Consider the following 22,271-nt stretch of genomic DNA (forward strand, 5'->3'; position numbering starts at 1 on the left):
ACGGGGAGACGTGGGCTCTACCCACGGAGTGATCTCAACGTGGGGTGGGGCTAGCCAAACCCCCTACACTACTCTCACGATAGGGGAGACGAATTGTGAATAAACTTTTCAACAATGACTCCAAGGTGTTCCTTGGGCATGCCATCCCCTTATATAGTGAGGATGGGTGCCAAGTGAACGTGGGAGAGGAGGAACCGTCGCGAGACGTGGTTCGGCCTCCCTTACAAATTCAAAATACAAACATAAAAAGTAAAAATGACGAGGACGGGGCCCAACAACATTGGCCCAGTCCACGAATCCAAAAATACAAACACACATGAAAATGAGCATAAGTAAAAAGATAAAAGTTCTTACGCGGGGTACTTAAACCCCGGGTGGCGAGCGTCGGCGCGAGCTGCTCGGCGTGGCTGACGACATCCCGTCGCGTCATCCTCGAGATGGTTCTTCGTCATCGTGGCGTCGTCCTCGAGATGGTCCTCCATCAGTAATTTTCTCATTCAAAATCTCATTTGTGTCCGTTCTTGTACTTCAAGAGTGAAGGATTGAAGGAACGACAATCAGATCAAGACACGAGAAGAAAAGGCACCACTTGGCCCTTTGGGCACGTGACGACAATGTTAGTGTGATTTTCGTCTTTTCTGACTTACGTCTTTGTCCTTTTTCCTAGTTTTTCATCGTTGATAGCATAGGTTTATACTCTTACGCAGACCAACTTCAACTCCGCCGCTTGTCTACACATATCCGCCTCCATCTCCATCCCACCAGTGGCGGTAAAATCGTCATCACTCGCCTTCCCTCTGTCGCTCGTCGGCATGTATCTGCTATCATTTCTGTCACAATCAGCACAATACCTCTTTCATCCACTCCACTCCACTCCACTCATGTCCATCTCTGTCTATCATCACATGACTCTCCCAAAATGTCGGCTTAGGTGTTTTCAAATTAGCATTAATTAGTATTTTTCTAGTGTAAAGTCATATTAAAATTCTCAAAATTATTCTATAAAATCTGAATAAATTAGATTAAATTGGATTAATATTTTTTGACCTTCCTGCAATTATTTTAAATTTCTTTTCACTAGTTTTATTTTTTAAAATTAGATTTGTATCCTTAAATCAATATACAAATCCTAAAAAATATAAATCAAATATAAAAATTTACTCTCTTATTCTTTGTTCCTTGTGGATTCAACCATTACCTACCTTATTCTAAGGAAAATTTAATAAATATTGTTGCATAAATCAGAGCCTTAAACTGAATTATTTAACCCAAATTGTGTTTTATCAGTTTAGATATGGTAAAAGCAAGAAAGTAGAGTTTGATTTTTAGAAGAATATAAGAAACTGGTTGACAAAGAGAGCTCGAAGATGATGGATAATATGAAACACTGAACAATATTAAAAGTGTCTTTTACCATACCTCCTATATTTGTAGGCTATTTTGAAAGAGAGTGAACTTCGAGATGCATCAAGACTGTTAGAGAAGTGGAGATATTACAATGAATTGTCATATTGGCAGAATGTAATGACCTAGGGTGAGTCTTAATGGCATACATTGGTTCATCTGCATCATAGCTATTAGATTAGATCCATCATCCCTTTATCAATCACATCATTTTTATCATCTTTATCACTTCATAAATACTTCCACATCACTGTACCTCATTATCCTACTTTCATTAAGATTATATAATTGTTCATATCCATTTGTATTTGCATACCCATCTCTCCACCTTCTCATCTCATTGTTATCTCTTTACTCCGACATCCTTATCTGTATTTCTCATTATCTCTCTCACATCATTATCTCCTACCACTCCATTTCTCATATTAATATTATTAATATCTTTATAAATATTTTATATCACCTTCCTACCTCTTTTGTGTCTAATCTCACTATCTCATATTTAAGAAGTATCATACTTCACCTATTTAATCACCATTTAAATATTAATGAATTTTTAGTCAACAATCCATATGGACACAATCCTTATTCATTGCTAGCTAATCATATTTTCATTAAATAAAGGTTTGCAATTTTTTTGATTAAAATACAAACCAATGAGATTAATTAATATCCCTACCTATGAATGTATAAAATTTCCTTATTCCTTGTTCCTTGTTACAAAATATAATCTCATACAAGTGATTTTATAATTTTTCCATAAGGTCCTTTAGTTTCTTAACTAATGTCTTCTGTAAATGAATTTCATCAGAAAGGGATATGGACATCTACAGAGGAATGTATTGGTCATATGGTTTATGACCACTCTTATATGTGTTTTAATAAATTTTCTTTATTTAGAAAAAAATCATATTTTGTAAATGAAATTGGGAGTATTATGATTCAGGATATGATGAAATTTATCCATGATTAATTAAATTTTCAATTAAGTTTAATTGTATTTGATTAATTGACCCCACATGTTTGACACATTTAGTTAGGGGCAAATTAGTAAGGAATTATTAGGTTAATTAATTCATTAAATATAATATTACATTGGTTGAGGGGGTTACACACAAAGTATTCATTAGACATTGGTTGATACACTTAAAGTAACAATCTTTTCTGAAAACTCTGCTAAGCGTAACATCATATTAAGTTAAAAATTAACAGGGACCCATATAACCCTCTATTTGAGTGCACTTCTCCTTCCCAATTTTCTCCTTGGGTACCCTCCCCTAATATTGCTTCTAAGAATAGTGAGAAAAATTCTCAAAGGTCTTTGGAGACATTTATCTGAAAGAAGAGATATTTGATGTGCTAAGGACTATGTGGATACATCTGGATTTTTTTTCTCCATCTTCTTTCTAAAAATCCATCAAAAACCAAAATGAGAGAGGATTCCATTCCACGAAGATGATTTGTGATAACACCCTAAATTCAGTATTTAATTCAAGTAATTAGCCCAAGTTTATGCATTTAAAGAGTTTAAAATAGGGTTGTTAATATATATTTACATGTAATTAATGTTTCCAAGTAATTTCTGTTTTTTCTCTAATTTTCTGTTCATTTTATGAATTTTCTGGAATTTATTTAAGCTTGGAATAATTCTGTTTAAAAGAAAATTTCAGGTTTATAATTTAATTTTGACGTTAATTAATGTGGGGACGAATTACTGAATTTTCTAAAATTTTATTAGAATTTTTGGGAACTTATTCAAGGAAGAAATGAATTTTTAAGAGAAAAGGATATATTTATAAGGAAAATATGAGTTTTAAAGATATTTCTAAAATCAGAGGGTTTTTTCCTACATTTTTGTTGCAATTATGCCTTTAAAACAGCTGTCGGTTGTGTGTGCAGGCGTACAAATACTATTAAAATAATTTAGCATTTTATTACAATTAATCAGGATTTTTTAAACTGTTTTTAGGAAAAATGGAGGAAAGAGAAAGTGAGAGGGGCATAAACACAAATATTTGCTGGGCGCCGTCCGTTTGCACACGCACATTTAATCAGGGACTTTTCTGGAAAATTTGGGGGAATTCTCTCTCCGGACAGTAAGTTCACCTCCGGTGCGGCACATACACAACACACACGATAGTACAAGCGCACAGATACGAGCAGAGCGCCTTGTACAATGTATTTTTTCAATTTTTTATTTATTTTGATTTCAGGACAGGGGTACGTGGTGCGCGATAAATGATCCCACCCTTTGAAGTTCAAAATGCACCAGCCAATCAACCGTCGACATGTGATTGGGTGTAAAGAAAAAAGTAGTTAAATAAATGAATATTGATCTAACAACTATGATTGGTCAAAATTCATTTATTAATAACTTTTGATCCTGAACTCTGATTGATGCTATTTTTTATTGACTTGCTCGCCTTGATTTCTCTTTCTATTTGTATTATCGGATCATTCAGATCAAACCTACATTTATGGATAAAAATTAATTATTAATCAGGGTAAAATGGTAATTTTTACCAGTTAACCTAAGTATAAAAAGATAAATTTTGAAAGGAGGTCATTCTAGAGGTGGTTCTTTCACAGCTGCAAGATAGAGAGGAGCTTCATCCTGGATCAACCCTGTTTGGTATTTTTTTCTTCATTGGATTTGAATTTTAGTGTAATTTGGATTATGTTTTAGTGAAGTTTGTGATTTTTCCTCTTGAACTTGGACTGCGTTTCTAAATTGCTTGGCTTGAGTGGCATGTACAAGCCCTTACTAGGACCAACCCTGTTTGGTATTTTTTTCTTCATTGGATTTGAATTTTAGTGTAATTTGGCTTGAGTGGCATGTATAAGCTCAATTTTACTGTGTTTTTTACTGGTTATTTATCAGTAACATGTGTGAGGATTAAGCTTATTCAACGAATTTATAAACCTCACAAGTCAGGGCGAGTGAGGGTCGATCCACAGGGAGCAAAAGAAAACAGCAGGAAATTCCTTTTCAGTACGTTAAAGTGCAACTTAATCAAGCCGTCTACAGAGAATTTCTCTGTAGACAGATCCTTTGCCCTTTGGGGGAAAGGATCGAACACCTTGCGTGCAGGGATAACCTGCGCGCAAGGTGTTGCGTGCTTGGCGGCCTCCTACGCGCTGACTATGCAGCGCGCGACGGCTGCCTATGCACGGAGTGCCTGCACGCAACAGCGTGCTGCGCGCGGCTGCGTGTTGCGTGGCGGCTGCGCAGCGATGCGCGCGCTGCTGCGCGGCTGCGCGCTGCGCGTGCTGCACGCGGCTGCACGCTGCGCGCTGTCTTGGCGCGGCTGCACGCGCTGTCTTGCGGCTGCACGCTGTGTGCTGCGTCAGTTGCCAGCGGTGCACGCGGCTGCGCTGCGTGCGGCTGTGCACGCTGAGCGCGCGGCTTTGCTGCACACGGCGTGGTGGAGATGCGGAGGAGTTCTGTTCTTTTGGAAGATTTGGGAAGACGATTTGAACAACAAAGGAACAAAGTTTAAACTGAAATCAAATCTAAACGAAACAATCCTCAGTTGGAAAACATTGGAAGATCTTGTGACTCTTCCAACCCAACCAAAATTGTCTGAGAAGAGAGGGATTACAGGGCTGAAGCTTGCGATTTCCCCACGTCGGGTGTCACGTCCTTACGGCGAGGCGTGGTTCTTCAATCCAAGCTATCTTCAATCTGTTCTTCCTCTCCAACTCCAAAAGCTCATCAGCTCCTGGAGGGTGCAGAAATCCTCTTCTCCAAGACCTAGTTTCCTTAGAGAAAATTCTGAACACCTAAACTCCTCTCTCAAGAGAGTATTTATAGGTTTTCTCTTAAGTCATGCCCAGGGGCATTTTCGTAATTTTTGCCACTTCAAATTTTTGCCCACTTCTGTTGATCCTCCTCTCTTCCTTGATCTTCTTAACCTGTTTCTGAATGTTCACTAGCCATAAAACGTTAAATATATTCCACTTGATTCAAAGAATCAAGTGGGGTTAGTGATTTCATAAAACAATACATATGCATGAACTTAGCATGAATTCACAAGATAATTGTAATGAATTTAAACTTGAGAACTTGATTATTTGATGACATATTTTAGAGTCATCAGCTACTCCATTTGCACACTAAGAAAAAAATATAGAAAGGTCTAATTTCTAGGATAAATTAGATTGTCTTTATGATATAATAGACAATTTGGTTTCCAAATCCCCCCAAAACAAACTAAGACAAAATATCCTTATTAACCTCTCTAATTAACCCCTTTGATCCTTCTTATTGGATCAAAGATGTCAATCTAGAGCTCCTTGCTTCTTCTATTTTTCCCATCTCTTCTATACCCCTTTCTAAACTCTTCATCTAGTTAGGGTGATTTGATCTTCATTGAAGATTAATTTAAAATCTTAATTAGGCTCAATTATTCATGCATATCACAATTGAATTACCTTACTAGCTTCCCTTGGACGATACCTCTACTTATCATTATACATCTTAAGTGAAGGTTTTATAAATTTTGTTGTATAAGCTAAAATTAACAATGACAAGGGATTATAAATTTCAAAATTCACCCCTATTTTTGGCTTATCAATTTGATCATCCAATATTTATTTTTTGAGTTTTTCAAATGAATGGTCCATTTTTTCTTTCATTTCTTTATCACTTATCCTCTTTGAATACTAATTGTGACTAAAACCAACATAGAACTTTATTGTTGGAGGGGTAAAAGATAAGAATGATACTCGTGTTCTATAAATTTAGTTCTAGTCCTGTACTACTGCCAAAGTGATAACGAACCTAGAATTTTGTGCAAATCCAAACTATTGTGTGATCCTTACAAGAAAAATTACATGGTAATAATATATTTACTTTAATCTTCGTAACCCCTAAACTAAACAAGAAAAGATAAGAATCTTACCTAAAAATATGCATTCACAAAAAGCATATTAGTGTCATATATCATTATTCACGCATGGAAATTAGTAAATCGGCTAATGTTATCATTTATTTTACTCATATTTATACTTACATAATATTGTTTTTATTGCTTCATATTATTCAGCGTCAATAATTTCTATTCTTTCACATAATCATATTTCCCCTGTTATTATATTTTTCACACTTTTAGGAATTCTTCCAGAATCTTTTAGAATTTATTTGTTTCTTATGTTTCATCTATTTTAAAAGTTTATATATGTATATGTTCCATATTTATGGGTTTATGAGATCATCATGTTTGGTCATGTAAGTGGTTTGAGTGCGCCAAAGGACCTGGTCAGTGGTATCAATTGCGAGAGATTATGTTGATAGCCGAACTAGTAAATTTTACCTGATTTAATGAAGCAATCAGGTGGACTCAATTCCATTGAGTCAATACAGATTCTTATTATGTCAGGGATATGTGGCTCACGATTATCGGGCCACATTGGCACTCCGGCTTAAGAGCATGGAACATTCAGGTTGTCTAATTATCATTAGAAGACTGAGAAAATAAGTATCATGTTCAGTGATAAATCAAATAAATCAGTTTCTATTAAATTCTAAACTGTGAATATATTTTTATTATACCTAGTACAAATCTGATATTAAAAAAATTAACTCAAGAAAAATGTACATGATAGATAAAACATTGATAGAGATGATGAAGTCAAATTGTGTATTTACTTTTAGTATCGTTCTAATTTTAATTTTTCATAAATTTTATTAACAATAGTGAAAAATCACTCAACTGTATAGTAGGAGCAAGGTCCTCTCCGCAATTACTGGACTTCAGAAGTGAATTTGACAATAGAGTTATAGTTAAGGAGGAGTAATCCTAGGAATAAATATAGTGAATATAGCAGAAGATAATAATTAGTAGTTAGGGAACATTATCTAATGGATTAGAAATTTTAAGATTATATTCAATAATACTGAATAGTAGTTGATATGAGGGAGACCTAGAGAAAGAGAATCTTATTGAGTGTTCATATCTTTTAGTAGATACTAGAGATAATAAAGAAGTAAAATATTTGAAAAGGATCAGCGGTATTATAGTTATAGATGGTGTTAATGTAAACAGTGGAAGGAGTAGAGAAGATAATAAGATACAGAGAATACTCAAATACTATTGATAGAACGTAGGTGGTTATTTATTTGATTAATAGTAAGTTATATCTTAGATATGAGATAGGTACAATAAAAATGAATATTAAGGCTTCATTAGATAGTGAAGAATAATTTATTCTTAGTAAGATGTAAGGACTTAATTAGAAGGAATAGTTATTGTAACAAGAAGTAAGAAGAAGAATAATGGGAGTAGAATTTTGATAGATAGGGAGAGATTATTTAGTTAGATATGGCTTAATGAGCTAGAAAAATATTTATACATGATAAGAGGTTAAGATTAAGATAAATAGAGATAGGTGAGAGGATAGAAGATATATACTTTTTAAGAGGTAAGTTAATTAGATATAAAGGAGAGGATAAAAGAATTTAGATAGCGTTAATAAGAGAGAAAGATTAATATATATTATAATGTGATATGGTTACTGGTAGTTTAAAATGATAAGATGCGCTTTATAGAAGTCTTTATATATAATAGGTCATTTAGTATTTTTTATATATAATAGGTAAATTAATATTTTTTATATATAATAGGTAATTTAGTATTTTTTATACAAAAAGGTAATTTAATTTTTTATATATAATAAGTAAGGTAAATTTGGAGAAAATAAGATAATCGGGAAAAGTTCCTTGATGCATGGCACATGTTTGTGAAAATGTATCAAAGACACAAAACTTTGAATAAAACTGAAGAATCAGAATTTTAAGGGGATTGAAATCAATACTATGATTAAGATGAGGATTTAAGGATAGATTTCTACAAGGACTTCAGCACTTCCCCGTAACACCTTGATTCGAGTGACAGAGGGTGAGGGCACCATTCGCCGGCCCCTGACTTTGGCGTGCACCTCTACCACTCTCCTCTGTGCTGGTACACTCTTGGTGTGTGTCCTGGAGCTCTTCTAGTGCCGTCCCAAGCTTTGTGAGCCGTTAGAAGGGTGTCACTATCCCCCTATTACTCTCGCCACAGTCGAAAGGGTCTCTTGTCGCTGTTTCTGTTTTGATCAAGAGATCGTGAAATTGGGAGTTGTAATCCCCTTCTGAGAACTCTAGAGGACCTCTCATCATCGTAGATCACTTTATGTGCCCTTGGAAGTCCTCCGATGGCTGTCAGATGACTGATGGTCCCCCTTATGAGAACTCTAGAGGACCTCTCATCCTCATAGATCACTTTATGTGCCTTTGGAAGTCCTCCGATGGCCATTAGATGACTGATGGTCCCCCTTTTCGCTTGAATCCACCGTCCGACCAGTGATGTCGATGACCAAGGGTGGAGATGGACGAATCTTCCCCTGGTTGTCTGATCTCCTTCTTCGGGAGTCCAATGGCTGCGATTAAATCACAATCGTGGACCCCTTTTACACACGGTGCACCCATCAACCACATCAGATCTTATCAGCCTTTTCTCTATTGCGATTTGTTTATCGAAGGGCCGCACCGCCCTTGTTTGCTGTCATGGCTAATCAAAGGCCTGGAAAAGAAAAAGAAAGAAAAATTAATAAGAATAGTAAGATCTCATTGTCTGGTCTTCCTTAAGAAAATCAGACGGTCCATATAATATCATTATGCTTAAATTGGCCCATTATGATACAGGCTTTGGGTTGAATTTGGTCTGAAGCCCGGTCATAAATAGTTTCAGTTTCCTAAATACATGGCCTATTGGGCCGCGATCCACCATTAAAATTCTCAGCCCGACCCATGCAATTCTGAAAGTTAAAAGCAGTCATTAATCCCATATCGGGGTATTCTAAAATATGTAACACTATATAAACTCTGTCCCATGTTATGGTATGAAATAAATTAACCTTCCCTCTCATGTGTGTGCACGTGCCTTTGTGTTGGCCTCATATGGGCCCCCATGTGGGCCATGTGTGGGCCACGTTGCCGCTATTAGGCGCAGTGGCTCTCACCAACTGTAGGCAAGCTTGAGTGCCCTTGCACTCGCCTGCTTGTGGCATGCTTGAGTGTTGCGTGGGGCTCATAAATAATTTATTCTTTTTATTTCTAATATCTTTCCCTGAAAAATATAAGCTAACATACTAGAGATAATAAAAACATTAATATTCTAAGCATATTTAAAATAAGAATTAGTGGTTTGTTAAATTATGCTACACATTATATTAAATTTTTTTATTTTGACCACAATTACTTCATCTAATTCATGAGATTAAAAAATTCCTATATAGATGAGGATGATATAGATAAATAATCCCAAAAGTGGCATTAGAATGTTGATAATTTCGTGATGATTTAGAGTAAATCAAGAGACATCACGGTTGGAACCTAGGGATTCATCATGTCAACCTTTAAATCTGGTGCAAATAAGATCATGTCAGAAAGGAAAACAGGCGAGAGAATTATTGATCCTTTGTGAAAAATTATTAGTTTATAGATATTAAATTCATTAGATTAGAATATCACACCTAAAATTTCTAAATTTCCACTGTTATGGAATTTCTCAATTCCAAATGATTTAAAGGAATAAAACATATTTTTTTTCATTTTTTATTATTGTGTCCACTCATGCACAAACACATTCCTGCAAAAATGAATATATGAATAAAATTACCAACGTCCATGTGGTAAACTTTTTATGTCCAATTCTTACAAATGTGGCATTTCTAGCTGAATTTTAACTTCACTTTTGGATTCAATATTTTACTACCATGATGTTAAATATGTAGGAAGCCACCATGGTCTCATTCGATTTGGTTTCCAAAGCCTTCTCTTGGTTCTCCTTCAAAGCTTTCTTAGAAACCGTCAGTGTAGGTCTATTGGTTTACTTGATTATGCTACAATATTGAATGACATTCAATCCAATAACATTATCACAAACCATTCAAGAACTCAAAAACGCACAGTCACTTCAAATATTTATGGAGTATTTCCCCAATTGATATCAAAAAGAGGTTTTGTGAATAACACTAGCTCCATTAATTTTAAGAAAATTGATAAAACATATTTTCAGATAAATTTAGAAATTACTTAACTAGTGTACCTCTTATCATCTAATATTCCCTGTTATTCTCTCATAAATAAATCATTCCAATAAATATATCACAATATATAACGAACGGCTTCATTATACCAAATCCTTAATTTTTTTTCTTTTTATTATCCATTCATTATCTCTTTTTTTAGGTCGAATTAAATTGCAATCATGGATCCAATGGATTAGGGAAATCTTCTGTTTAATAGCAACTTTATAATACTTACATAAACTTAGGTGTTTATAGGTGATGCTTTACTTCTGAGGAGAGAAATTAGGTTAGAATTTACCCTTCTAATTATACAGTTTTACTATGAAAATTTTGGATGGATTTTATGATCTTGTGAATACAATCAATAAATGAAAAATTTTAACGAGTTTGCTTCTGATTAGCTTTGATAGTTTATGGGTAAATTATACTTCATGCATTTCAATATTAAACAGATAAATAAATTTTTATGCTATATTTATTTTTCATAAAAAATAAAATAAACGTTATTGACTAAGAAACATATATTTGTGCTGGACAGGTATTTTGACCAATCAATGTATACCATTTCAATTGTGGAATTGTACCAGTGTTAAGATGCATTTAATGCTTCATGTCACATAAATTATGAATCCTTACATGATATTTTGACCATTGCTTATTTGATCAAAAGGTTGGTTTGCCTTTATTAAATGAATATACACTCTAATTGAAAATTCTTGTATTGAAATTACTCTTGACTATGTTAAAAATTGGTAATCAATTGGGTAATTTCTGCATGTGTTGACTTTAGCAAGACTAAGTTCAGAAATTTTACTAATACACTTATTGTCCAACATAATTTTTATATTGATCAAAGCCTTTGGTAATTTCCTTTAAATTGTCACAATCCCTTAAAAAAGAATTATTAACAAAGGATAAAATTTTCTGAGGCACATTTGTGCTACTATTGAATAAAATTATATAGTGTGATTGTAAAAACTATGATTAAACCCATTTATCAACACAAAATTTTAGATTATAAGCATATCTTATTAGTTATGATGGTGGTTGAATTATGATCAATACATCTACTTGTGTACATCTAAGTTGAACTTATGGAAAATAAAAAGATAAGTACCCCTTTTCAGGATTTTATGGGAAGGTGAAGATTGTCAGAAATAAATGTGGCGGTGATGCTATTGGGGGAGGGACACATGAGCTAGAAAAAGGGAATCAGTAACCAGAGTTGAGATATTGGTAAGGTGGATGCTCAGGGTAGGTCCCCTATTGTAGTAAAGCCATTGAAGTGATCATGGGTGGTCCTTATAAATGACATCAGGCAGCAATAGTCAAGGGTAGATGGGGCTGGCACCAAACCAAGTGGTATAGAGGTAGATGCTTGTAATGGATAAAGTGAGGTTGAGAAGAATGGGGTGCCATCATGGAAGGTGACATCACCAAAGGTGATGTAGTGACTTGTATCAAGAAAGTAGATGACATACAATTTTCCATACATGGATAAAAAGGCTTTGAGCGGTCTAGACAAAACGTTTACAAAGAGAGGATTTATGATTTTGGACAAATGTCATGAAACCAAATATCCTAGAGGGTTGAGAATGGGAAAACGAGAGGCATTAGGGTAGATGTGATTAAGAGGAATGGGCTAGTGAGAAAACAGAATGTGGTTACCAAGATTAGTAGAAGTTGAGAAAAAGAAGTTAGTAAGGAATGTCAAGTAGGTAAGGATGTTTTTACTTTGTAAATACATTTTTGTGGGAGGTGAGGGACAGGTGGTCAAATGGCTTTACAGAAAAGTTCAAGGACATTTTACATGTGAAGGATTTTTGGGGTAGTGTAACATTAAGTTAACATGTGTACAAAGCTCATGTGTCAGTCTAATTAATGACTCCAATACTCCAATAACATTTATTTCCTTTATTGAACTATATCATTATATAAATTAATTAATGTTGGATTAATCTAATCCAATGGATTGGTCGAGTTTCTAGTCTGTTGGGTACCAAGCTAAACCTTGTCGATACGTTTCTACTCACTCATGGAACATGTCTATCAGTGGAGACAATGTAAATACAGTCCATCCTCTTGATGCTTGTAGGATGACTTAGGGGATGTTCAACTATCAAACCGATATTGGTCATTTGAGTTAGTACTGATGCATTCAGGAATCATTGGAGAGATTTTCTCTAATTTTCCACTTTATTGCATTGTCTTCCTTGAGTTGTTTTCTCTTATACCAAGAGTGGAGGATCCCATCTTGATCACTCAACTATCTTCCTTAACTTCTTGCTGCACCCAAACTTAGACTGTTTAGAATTCCATGATTAGGAACTCATAACTCATATTTAAACTACAACCATCCATCCAAAAGATGTCTTTGGTGTCTCAAGTCTAAGGACCATTTCCACGACTGTGACATAAATCAACCTGATTGAGAGTCTGGTATTATAGTATTCAAGGATTCGTACGGATTGATTCAGTGAACAATTTCTGCTAAAGAGCACCCACTATCTATTTTAATGTCTCCAAACTAATGTTATAAGATCGACCATATTCATCATACGAGTAAGAGTAGATAGTGTTATTCTATATCAATATCTTGATGTACTATTTCAGTATCTTTTGAATATGAATATATTTACAACACACACTTGAAGAGTGGTGAAATCCATAACTGATCTTTTTACATTTCGCTAAATTGTATCTGTATTCTTGGACTTTATTATAAGCATCACATTGGTACTATAATGAATACATTGGGAAGATGTTTTTATGTCTCTATGTTGGAAATATATATGGCCTGCAAGCAAATCACACATACCACATCTTGTTTAAGATTGAGTAATATTATATTCATTAAAATACACTTTTGATGCTCGTAATTGAAGTCCATGAATACATGCAATGACTATGTGAATTATGATGAGATCGTAACATAGAGATCAATAGTCTTTAAACATTTGTTTAAAATGATCTTATTTGAAGTATATTATAGGACATAGAAATATCCAAACAAAATAAAATTTTCTAGGATAACTCATATGATGAATATGGCTGACCTCATAGCCATTAGTGTGGAGACATAAATGACATATAGTGGGTGACCTTTTGGGAAAAAGTTAATTAGTTACCTCCATGAATCCCTGTATGTTATTATACCTAGCTTCTATTAGCTTAATTTATATCATGATTGGATAAGTGGTCCTTAGACTTGAGACACCAAAGACCTACTCGATAGATGGTTGTTTTGACTACGACCTACTAAAAATCATAAATACGATTTTATTGTTAGTAAAATTTTCATGTATTTTATGTGCTTGCTTTTATTTAAACAATTATTTATGCATTTTATTAGTGCTTAAATGATTTGTTACTCTTTTAGAATGAATTTCTTATTTTTCTTGACTTTATGGTATTTTAAGATAGTTTTTTGACATTAATTTCATAAATTAAATAACTTTAAAAGTCAGACATATTTAGATTTATTTAAATATTAAAGGGGTTTATTATACTTTCAACATGTTATATATATTTTATAGTATTGTTATGGATTTATTTGAAGATAAATTTATAAAGAATATTTTGAATTTGCTTAAATTTTAAATGAATTTTTTGAAATCGTCCGCTCTTATAACTGCATGCCACACTAGAAATCTGTTAGACACATCAGAGCCCACAGAAAATTGGATGACTTAGATTGCTTTAAATTGAAATAAATTATACATAGCGATCCAAAAGGAGTTTCAGGGTTGATATTTTAATGTTAGTTCCATCTTTCCCTACTCTATCCATCCAACATATTGGATCTATAGATTAAACCTCACATCCTTTTTAAGAATGTACCCTTGGATATTATTCCTGATTACAACTAGCAGAGAGATTTGCTCAATCTTGTTTGAGTCCATTCTTGGACTCCAAGACTGACAGATTAAAGGATTGAGGTTCAGATCATGGCATGTGAAGAAAAATCACCACTAATTCTGTTGGGAACATGAAAAAAAAGTTAATGTGAGCTTTGCCCTTTTTTTGACTCACATGTTCATCCTTTTTCCTAGGCTACAATCACATATGGCCTAGGTTTCCAATATCATGCATGTCACCTTCAATTCTGATGTTTGTTATTACATATTCATCTCTATCTTTGTCACACCGACGATGCTAATATCATCACTATTTCCCCCCTTCTACTTCATGTTGACGCATATCAGTCATCATCTCGGTCACACACAACACTGTATCTCTTTCATTCGATCCACTCCACTTGCATCCATTTTTGTCAGCTACTGTCTGTCGCTGCGACATCAATGATGAAGGTATTTTAATTAGAATTAATTAGCATCGTCATTTATAAATTTCTACAAAATCTCCAAAATTAATTTATCAAAATCGACTAAATTAGGTTAATCAAGATAAACATTTTCTTAGCATTTCATAGTTATTTAATAGTTTGACTTCATTACATTAGATTAATTCCCTAAATAAGGAGGAAAAATCCAAAAATAGAAATTAAAGCTAAAATATCACTCATACTGTACTTGCTCTTTGCGGATTTGACTCTTGCTCACCTTGTTCTAGTAAAAAAAATTATAAATTTTGTTGCTTAAATTAGAAGCCATAAGTGAAATTTATAACCGTAATATCTGGTCCATCACCTGCAAGTATCTAATCAAGTGATTTCAAACTATCCTAGCCTGGATGGAGTGACAAGTCCACAAAGGTGATTGTGCAGTCAAGATGAGATCCTCCACACTCAATATTAGAGAAGATTGACTCAAAGAAGATGATATAGTTAAATTCCTATCCAAGCTAATGGAAATATAGAAGAAAATGTTCTGTCAATTCCATGAGAGAGTTGACATGCTCACTTGTATCTTGTAGATCATGAGGTGTAGCTTGGCCCCCAGGGGTGTTAACTTAACCAACTGATTGGGTTAAATTGATCTTTGATTAATTAATTTATATGTGATATAGTTAATCAATAAGGTTTTCCAAATAAAGTTTTACGCGTCAATCAAGTTATTAACTAGAGGGCCAACAAAGGTTACATGCATCTAGAGGGTATCATGCACATGATTTTGGGCTGTCAGTGGATATACTCAAGTTCAGTGACTTCTATTGAATATTCCCAAATATGGGAACTTTTGTGAAGATTTATAAGGGGATTTTTATGAAAACTTCCCCTCAAGTATAAGTAGAGGGGGGGGGGGGGACATCCACATTTGATACCCATGAGGGTCAGTTTGAGTGTTCCCCTCTTTCTTCTCTTCCTCTTCCTCTTCCCTAAATGCTACTTCTAGTGGATATTGTAAGGAGAAGAAATCAAATTTCTATCAGCCCAGTTCATGGAAAGAGGAGGAAATCCAGAGCCTTAAAATTCATTGCTACATCTAAAGGCTAGACATCTGAATGGATTGGAGATGCTTTCTTGAGGAACCAAGAGATCAAGGTGACATTTTTTCTATGTTTTTGGTTTTCAGATCCATATTCAATTCGATATTCTACTGCACAATTGGGTTCAAATCATGACGATCAAGACCTAAAATTCTTAGCACTATGATATAATGTGAATTAGAATAATTGATAAAAAGATAATTGTTACTGAACTAAGATATTACAATCCTATACAAATGAGGTCACGAGATGGGAAGTGATATGCCCTTTGTGAGATCATGACCTGATTGGGTTAACTTAGTTAGTCCCTTGTCTAATTGAAATATCTGTCATCTTAGATCTGAGAAAAAAATGGACGATATTAGATGTCGGTATCAGTTAATGATATTGATATCAGCTTGCTAGAGGATCTCACCATCCTATGGATGGTAGTAGATGCTGATACTGCATCCTCAATATCAGATGACAGATTTTTGAGATCTGTGTATGAAAAAAACTAAAGGCTGTTGGTCCCATATTTCATGTATATGTCATAGGTTTCTCTAGAAGAACATAAAAAATTATTGCTAAAATCCTTCACCACCTGTTATCCCATGTGCCTCTCGTTTTGAGCTTGATGGAAAGTGGGGGTAGGATTAGTTGGACTTTTACTTTAAAGAATGCAATGGTAACCAACTGGTCCTTGTTAAGTGGTCGGAGGACTCATATGTATATATAGGGCGGTCTCAATCCTAGATGGCTGTGTGAAATAGACCACCATTGTGTTTGTGATGGCGGAAGTCGTTGATGGTGTTGTCCGACTAGTAATTCACTAGGGAGATGTAACTACATGATGTGATGAAACCCTAGAAGAGTGTACGTGCAGGTCTGACTTGTTGGAATTCGTTGAAGTCCAAGCTCCGGATTGGGAGACCAATGATGATGACGGTGACCTTCTGACCCTCGTCGGAGCGATGATGGCGACTACGTTGCAAAATGGAATGATTCCGTAGGGCTCACACGTAACGCACGGGCTCGGCCCGTACCTAAGAAATCAGTCGTGATGTAGTTTTTTTCTCAATAATTTATCTCACCGAAACTAACCCGAGCGCGGTATAGTGCAGCCAAAAATATATTGTAGAAAATAATATAATGAACGAGCAAGGGGAACGGTGTACCTCGTCAGTGGTGGCATCCTCATCGTCGGTGTCTTTGTCGGCACAAACCGGTACGGGCGAGTGCAATGGAGGAGTGCCGGAGACGGGCACATGGTAGCTCAACAGGTGTTTGTGGCGCAGCACTGGAGCAGGGTGTAGGAGTTCGGAGGCAAGGAAGTGGCTCGACGGGGAGTACTCGGACAACCACGGTTACAGTCGGTGCACGGCGGGAGAGCAGGTTGAAAGCAACATCTAGGGCGGTAGGAAAGATTCACGCAATGGCAAGGGGCAGGATGCTCGATGAGGGCGAGATATAATCCCAGGCCGCAAAGACAAACTTCAACCCTCCGCAGCGGCGACACCAAACTCTTGCGACAGGTCCGCGATGGTTGATAGACTGGTCGCGGGCAGAAGTCGGCAATTTCGTTGCACCACACGGGTGGACAGGGTGATACAACCACTGAATTCCATCATCAATCAAAGGCAATTGGAGGGTGTGTAGAAAACCTGCAGACAGAGGCAGGATGGAAGCACGAGATGCCCAAGAGGCCACTGGATCTCATTTCACAGGGCATTGACTACCGCGGTAGAGAATTTCTTGGATGACCAAGGTGCAACAAACCATCACGACTGCAAGTAGCCGCTCGATTCGAAGTGACTGTTTGCACGGTCACCGGCGTGACAACAGCGTTCTGTGACATGGAAGACCAAGGTGCAATGACGGTCACACCCGCGATTAGCCGCACGATTCGAGATGGACGTCGGCAAGATCACAAGTGTGACAAACAACGATCGACGACCAGGAAAACCAAGGCATGACAACTGTCATGACCACAATTTGCCACACGATTCGAAGCAGTTGTCGGCAGGATCAATGGTGCGACGAGCAGCGTTTGCCGTATGATGACACAACAGTTGAATATTGGTCAAGGGGTCGATGGGCGAACAATTGTTGGCATTTTACAGATCGTTAACAATGCGGTTGACGACAGATTATGGGAGGGGTGCAACAGAAACCAGGTGACGGGCTTCGGGGGGCTACGGCCAGAATCAACAGAAGAGAAAACCTCAATGATCTGTATTTCCACTCTCCCCCACCTTCTTCCTCTCTTCTTCCTCTTCTCTTCCTTTCCTCTTTTTCTTCCTCTTCCTCTTCTCCTCCTCTCCTCCCTTCTTTCTTCTATCGTGAGACCTGGAATGTATAACTGCTAAACAAACAACAACCAGATCTAGCATGAACGTGGTGCCCATCATGGCATTATATAGGGCCATGATGGGCACCTTAAAAAGAGTCCATTAGGGGATCCAATAAGAGACCCCCTTTTGCAACATAAACAAAGAAACTAAGAGATTAAACGATGTGAAAATAAAATGATACAGATGGATACGAAAACACGATGATACAGACGTGTCACGATGAGTAGGGTGCACTCGTTGTGACGAACACAAAACATATAATTAAAATGCAAACACGTGCGCGGGCGTGCTCTACCCTGGGTGTCTTCACGGATGTTTAAACTCGGGCGTCTTCACAGATGCTTCGGCGTGTCAGTAGGGCTGGACACAGACCGGCGGTGATGCTGATGATGACGCAGACGGCTCTGATGACGTTTTGTCAACGTCGTTTGGGCGCGCTCCATCACTTTGCTAAAGTATAGGTAAATGCATGCTTTTTCCTAGTAAAAAAGCTTGCATTGATTATGTAAAAGTATGAAAATATCCCGAAAATGAAGATAACAGGGTCAACACATACTTTGATAGAAGAAAAAAACATTAATTAATACAATATAAGTCTAAATCAACAATTAATTTATGAAGTGTCTGCTAAAATAGAACACCATCTTTACTTTTTCACCAAAAAGATTATTTGCTCAAGGTGTACTTCAGCCAAAAAATGCAGTAGAGCTATTAAAATTTTAATACATCAAGAAAATTTTTGGAACGTTTTACGAAGGTTATGGATACCTTTGACATCCAAATTAATAAAAGTCCCTCTAAAATTCATTCAAAATGGTGGTTTTGAATACTTTGGGTGTACTTGATGGTCAAGTGTGAGGAAATACAGTGACTAAACACTCCAGTTAAATGTATGAAAATCATAAATTTTGATACCAATATATTATTTTCTCCACTTAAACCCCGTAACATATGATTTATCACCCTAATGACATTTTTATTAATACAAAGAATGATAGAATCACATGTGATTATCCCTCTCTGTCATTTTCTAAATTTGTCTCTGAATGAAAATTGATTCGCTCAGATAATATATTCTGGAAAGTTATCTCATTCTTATTAATCATTTTATAACTGAGATAATTATTTCCTAGTATCAATGTGTGTATTAATATCAAGGATTCGAGTGGTCATAGTTTAAATTTATAAGCTAAATGTAATTTTACATTTTATTCTTTCTTATTCCATACTCACTTTTTATAACATGTGTTGGTTCAATGATGAAAAAATCTAGACATTTACAACATCCTTCATTTAAAATCTTATTTTGACTATTGGAGATGTATAATATTCATCAAAATCATCAACAAATCCTCCAAGGTTTTTACTCAATGCAGAAATCTCAATATATATAATTTCTGACCTTGTCAGATTTGAATTTGAAAACAACATAACAAAGCAACATATTTTTTGACAAAATAAAGGAGAAGTCCCTAAGTTTCGCAATACTATACCCTCCATCAAGAGCTTGGATTAACTTGATCATCATATGTGCAATGAACATAAGCAGATGGATAAAAAAAACTAGCCGGTTAGAAAAAATAATGAATCTAGTAGGGTTCATAAAGATCATGGACTCATGGTGATCATAGTGCCGTCAAAATTTCAATTATGGTCTCACATAAACTCTATTCACAATCCTGTTAGGCTGGGTTTTTGAGTAAAATTGAACTCTGATTAGAGTCTGATTGATATAAGAGTTATAGTCTGAGCATACCATGATTATGATTAGAATGAACCTTTATCACAAGTGGACTTTGAGAAGGATCAAATTATCATCACAATTTAATTCAGATCAAAAGTGGACCATGATAAAATCCAAGACTTGAAAATTTACAATTTTTAACAGCATTCAATTGTGATCAGAGTCCCAATATTTTCAAATAGTGACTCTCATCACAAATTTTCTTCTCATAAGAGTAACAATCTTCTTAGTTTGATATAAAGATCACAATTGACTTGTGATCAGAAAGTTGTCGTAGGCGCCTGATGTTAGGATTTCAACTCTGATCAGAATTACAATCTCATAAAACCTTAAATGTGATTTGATTTGAATCAGAAGTCGATTGTGATCAGAATCCCAACCTGAGTAGTCAGTGTCTCTAATCAAAAGGGGGTTGTGATTAAGATAACAATAAGATTAGATTACGACTGTGATCTGAGTTGAAATTTTATCTGTGTCACCCTCTCATACTCATACTCATATTTTAAGCATATTAAATTTCTAATCACAATCTACTCAGAGTTTGCTTTTGATCACCATCAACTTCTGATCATAAGTGTACTCTGACAATATCACATAATTGATCAGAATATGACTCCTATCAGAATGTGACTTGATCAGAGCTCACTTATATGGTAAGAGCTATAGTCTGATCATACTACAACCATGATCATAGTCTACTTTGATCATAACTGAGATGTAAACATACTCAAATTCAGATCATCATGACTCTTATGAAAGTCAACTCATGGTCAGAAGTTGACCAAGATCACATTTTCATGAGACCAACCATATACTAAACAGGTTGAAATATTTACCTTGAGATGACGTGACAACTTTATCTTCACTATTCTTGACAGTGACCTTCAACCATTACTTGTTGCCGCTCGGAGCAACATTTAACCATGACAAGATTTTCACTGCTTTATAGTCACTATGAGTAATCTATTTTATGTGGCCGCATTACTCCCATCCAAGAGCCATTCTGCTAGATCACTGATCGTATACATTGATATTAGTTCTCTAGTAACTGCTGAAACTGAAGGGGGGGTCATTTAATTTACATGATAGGCCACAATGAAAAAGGGACTAAAAACTCCCTCGTTATTGTGTACCTCAGCTAGATATGCATTGAACTCGAGGTTATGTGACATGCCAGAAGTCAAAGGATGAGGGGAAGTCCACATGGTGCTGTGAAATCAAGCATCTAACTCGTTCATTTCTGTCCACATGGTACTGTGGAGGCATGCAGGTCAATAATGGGTGGTGAGTTTGTGTCAATAGGCAAGATTCCTTCAAAAATTATTTCCTATTTTACCACATCCACAAGCATCACCACCAAGCTGAAAGGGTATCAGGGTGGCCCCCTCATCTTCCCAAAACAGGCCAACATATTGTGCCAGCTTTACCTACATCATAATGCATACAAGTGACATGGAGAGCAGGTCATCTTCTTGTAAACATCTAATGCCTGAGAAAAAAATATCATCATTGGTGTATGATACCACCGCATTAAGATGCCTCTGGAAACTAGAGATGAGGAAAAACATTTCACAAATGGTTGGGTTCTTTTTCTTGCTTACATGATCTGCTGAACCATAAAATTGGATGAGGATACAACAAAACTCTCTTCGCTCATGGAGACCTCTTCAATAGCATCACCTTTCTTCACATCATGTGCTATGTCATGCATTGATCCTATTTGTTGGACAGCACAGTAAATCCATTACAGTCCTCTTTGGGGTTTTCTGGACACATTTCATGTACTCCTGACACTATAATGTAGAGCTTCAAATGGCATGAATCAGTGTACGAACTTTAGCTCAGCATCTCTTAGATACACAGAACATCTTGTTGAGTCATTATCATCTACTTTAAAATCTCGTCATTGATTTTTTGTTCATTACTATCTTACTTATCAGCAATCTAGTTCGTGTTGCCTTTGTTGACCCTAGTACCACGATGGAAAGAATGGAGAAGCTCTTCATTTATTATACAATGAGTTTATGATGTAAGCGACACAAAACACAGGTAACCTGGACGTAAAAAGTTCTTTATTTTCATTACCATGACTGCCATTATCCTCTTGGACATCCTGACACTATTATTCATCATGATATATACCTAAAAAATACATATGTTATAAAATACTATCTCCTAGTACATCATCCCCGTGGCATGAGATGCACCTTCAATTGGAGATCTAGAATCTGGACGATGAACACAAACTTATTCTTACAATCATGCTTATGGATGATTTCCTAGCTGTGAGTACTCCCTTAATGAACATCCAATTTGTATCCACCCAATGA

This window comes from Wolffia australiana, chromosome 1 (assembly GCF_029677425.1).
Source record: "Wolffia australiana isolate 7733 chromosome 1, ASM2967742v1".
Lineage (NCBI taxonomy): Eukaryota > Viridiplantae > Streptophyta > Magnoliopsida > Alismatales > Araceae > Wolffia > Wolffia australiana.